This window comes from Homarus americanus, unplaced genomic scaffold (assembly GCF_018991925.1).
Source record: "Homarus americanus isolate GMGI-L3 unplaced genomic scaffold, GMGI_Hamer_2.0 scaffold41366, whole genome shotgun sequence".
Taxonomy (NCBI): Eukaryota; Metazoa; Arthropoda; class Malacostraca; order Decapoda; family Nephropidae; genus Homarus; species Homarus americanus.
The window spans coordinates 400453-404780 of record NW_024723541.1 but is presented as its reverse complement, the minus strand read 5'-3'; positions in this window follow the sequence as shown (position 1 = coordinate 404780).

Genomic DNA, 4328 nt, shown 5'->3' with positions numbered 1-4328 from the left:
CAATATTTCTTCAAGTTTATTTTCATTTCTTGTGTTGTCAAATGTCATATAATACAGTAGTGATGTTTTATGGCCTCCCACCCCGTTTGTTTTCATCTCCATAATCCGGCTTTTCATTATGATACAACAGTATATTGTCGCAGCAGATATGAACCTCTCTTAAGAACACACTGGGATTAAAGTTTTAAATACATAGATACTGACCTTCTGACGGCTAGTTCTGTTGTTTGTTAATGGTGCGTTCTTACCATTGTGTCATGAGTTGTTTCATGGCCTAAGGGTCATGAGGGGCGTACATTGTATACCGTAAACATTGGAGTATAAAGTCTCATTGATCTTTCACTACCGTACCTAGTATATGTTTCATGTGGTGATGGTATGTATGTGTTTATTTCCAGCTGTCAAAAGTGTAGGAAAATGAAAATAAACGAGAAAAAATCGTAAGAGAGGCTTCTCCGTGAATTTTTATCAATCCAAGTGAGACTTTGTACAAAGGTGTCGTGCAAAGGCCGCCCAGATTGAGGCAGATGGAGTTGGGATTCAAGTTTTACAGGTCAAAGGTAAAACACACGAGTGACTAAGAACTGGTGATAATTTGCGCCAGTGTAGATTGGTAGGCGTGGGACAGGTGGCGGGGGTCCCAGAGTCAGCCAGGCGAAAAGTTCCGTCAGTCACTCAAGGAGTTAGTCACTCACTCACAAATTCAGTCAATCACGTAATTCCCTCGTGTCAAACACAACTTACAATAATCTGACTGGATTTCTCTACCCTGTTCGTCTGTTGTACTTCTCCCAAAGTGGTCATGTCTCGTGACATATATAACGCCCCGATTATCCATCACTCTTACCAAATACATCAACAGGCTTCTATAATATATAACTCCATATTTCAACCTTCTATAGTCCTGTTTCTCTTTTGTGTTTATACCTACTGCTTGAAATTCTTTATTACACTTACCGAACCTCTAAACATCATGAAGGTCTTGAACAGCTAAGGTGACAAAACACTACTTTGTCGCACCCCAGTCCACACAGTAAGACAGATCAATGCTTTCTTAGTATTTTTTTTAAGCTTTTCAAGGCGTTTAAGCATCTGTTATCCCCTATTTTTCCCAGTTCGTAAAAGATACCAGCTGTCTTTTCCATCGTCAGGGAAAATGTTCAGTTTGTGAGAATCTGGCCCATAGTACCTTGGTCTCCCTGGTACTCCCTCCCTCCATCTCTACCTCAAACCTTCATGTTGTTACTCACTTCTTTTGCCTTCTCTGTTTCCTGACGTTCCTTCATCCAAGGCTCGATTCTAATTCCAATATAACGTTTCATCTCATTTTTTAGACATTTTCCTCAACAATCACTTATTCCATCCCTTAATCTTAATTGCGTCGCCCCATCAACCTGTCCAGAATATTGCGTGGAAACAATTAAACAACGCTTGACCGCCTTCAATATCTCGCCTGTCACTCTGCCCACTTACTACCACCACTTTCTTTTATCACCCCCTTTAAATCCTAATTTTCATCTCCCCCGTTTTCGTTCACTCATACTCTGTGTCTGGTCTCGAATTCTCAAAGACTCGCACCTTCATTAACAACGTCACTAAGATTAAGGTGACGTTATGACATAAACTTGATACAGTTATGGAAACAAAATTAAGGTAAAAAATATTTACTAGGATTGTCTAACGTATATAATTGTCTGTCCTAATTAGTGTAATTTGTATGTTTTTTTCTGTTATTGTTGTGCTTGAGCGTAAATTAGTACCTTATGTGCATCCTTCCTTTACGCTTGCAAGGAATATTTATCTTTCGATTCGTTGGGAAAATGGGTCGTGAATCTTTACGAATCCAAACTCGGAATTTCTAGTAATCCGAACCCTGAATGTCACTAATTTGGACTCTGAATTTATATGACTACGAACTCTAAATCTTAATGAACACTGCCCTCGGATCTTTGTAAATCTGCGCCCCGAATTATTACGAAGTTGAATCCTGAACTTAATGTCTTGTGCAGTAGATAATAATTATATCATTAAAGAGGTTCCCTGTCGTCTCGGTACCGTATCGATCCTCTTTTAAGATTTATTTTCAAGTCGTAATGTCGATGAGTATCCTACAATTTTCACCTCAGTCTATTGAACTTATATTTTGATGCTTCCGTTAAAAAATCCTTTCCATTTGTTTTGTTAAGATTGTTTTATTATTATTATTATTATTATTATTATTATTATTATTATTATTATTATTATTATTATTATTGTTATTGTTATTGTTATTGTTATTGTTATTGTTAGTGTTATTAAAGTAGAAATAGTAGTAGTGACCAGTGATATGAGTAGTAGTAGTAGTAGTAGTAATAGGGGGAGGGGAGGTAATATAGGAGAAAAGTTATGTCTTGGTGCTGTGCATAATCATCCTTATAGTCTCTCTAACTCTAGGATACCAGGTGTGATCCCTGTCTCCTCCTCCCTCACAGTCTCCTCCAGCACTACCCCCTCCTCCTTACATTAAAATATGAAAGGAAAAATACGCAAAATTTTAAATTATCTCTATTCTTCACCAGTTTTTAACAACACTAATTTGCATTCCGGTTTTTTTCTTATTCGCTTAAAAGAATCTAAAAGTTTCGTTCATTAAGTGAGTGGCTTGAAAGTATATTTTTTTTTATTTATTCTCGTTCCTCATTACAATTGTAAAACCTAACCAAAATAAATGATTCAATGCTCTTGTGACGCCTTCTGTGATTTTGTGTCTTGAGCAGTGTGGGAAGTCAGGCCAGTGTGGAAAATCGGGGCAATGTGAGAGATCAGGGCGATGCAGGAGATCAGGGCGAAGTAGGAGATCAGGGCGAAGTAGGAGATCAGGGCGAAGTAGGAGATCAGGACAATGTGGTTTTGCTCACCAGAAGTTGTTGCCACTTGTGAGGAATCTTATCAAGTATCAAAGTAAATTGTCCTCCATTATGAGTAGAAATTATAATCATGAGAGTGTTTGCTTGCGTGAATAAAGTTAGACAATCGTTGAGGTGAGACACGCTATATTACATGTAAATTTAACTTCACTAAAAACAGTTACGGTTTTAGCTGCAATGGTGTAATTTTTCATGCATTTACTGGCGCTCTCTGGTTAGTCCTATTTATGTGACAGAGTCATTGCTGTAATGGCGTCAATTGGAATAAAGTAGCCTACAATAAATTAAAGAGGGCCACTTTACCCCGGGTTGGCATTTTCGACGCTGCGCCACAATGTCATGTACGCAATGGACAACTAAAACATGTTCACTGTTGTGTATTGTCATTAGAAGAGATAAAGGGGATATGTGTGTCATATGGATAATCCACTGAGTTGATGTATAACCTAATAAAAGCAGGCCAAGAGTGAGCTGAAGACGATAATGATCTCATTAACGAGTATATCACTTAAAAGGCGTTATTATACTTATCTCTATAACCCTTTAATTTATTAATAATGGTGAAAATGACAGTTTAATTATGTATGTCAACAATGCGTTGTTCATATTATACAAAATGCTATCCATTGCCCTGCTACTCGGGCTTGATTGAGTATCAACTGTGACTCCCGACATAATATACTCTCTGGTGACTCCATTTGGGATATATTACCAACGTATTAGGATGTGAAGAGTCGACTAATAAACCAACTATCGTGTGTCGTATTATTATTGATTTCGAACCATAAACCTCGGCTTTATGGGTAACTCTTTAAAGAGGTCACTTTGTACTGGTAGCAAACCCCCTCTACTTCCCTCCTCCCACATCCACGTAAAAAGTAACCCCCTCCTCAGAAAAAAGTGACCACCCTCACTTCAACCAGCCACCAACACGCACCAACCAGCCAATAGACAGAGGAAGCCTTTACCTCTCTACCAAAGCCAAAAAAGTTCTCCGCTCTTTTTTCCTCCCTTAAATAATCAAGACCCAGACCCCTGGCCCAGCATAGCTGTGTAAATCCTTCAATATTCTATCAGAACAACAAATAAGACCTCACCTACATCCCGGCCAACGTCGTGCTTAGCGCCAAAGTGTTGACAATCCTCTCTGCTCGAATCCATTTTTAATCAGCACTTTCCGGGGGCGACGCATCTCTGGCCGGGATCACGTCAGCATTAGGATCAGTTGGCGCGTCATTAAGGCTGGTCACAGTACAGCACAACACACACACACGCACACAAAATAGACGAAAAGGACGGAAAGAAAAAAAAATCACTGGAACGGAGCCTCTGGATTTAGATGAAAAGAAAGATAATTGAGAGATAAAGTAGACATACGACAAGTAAATAAAATTAAACAACCATTATCTCAAAAAGTGAAAC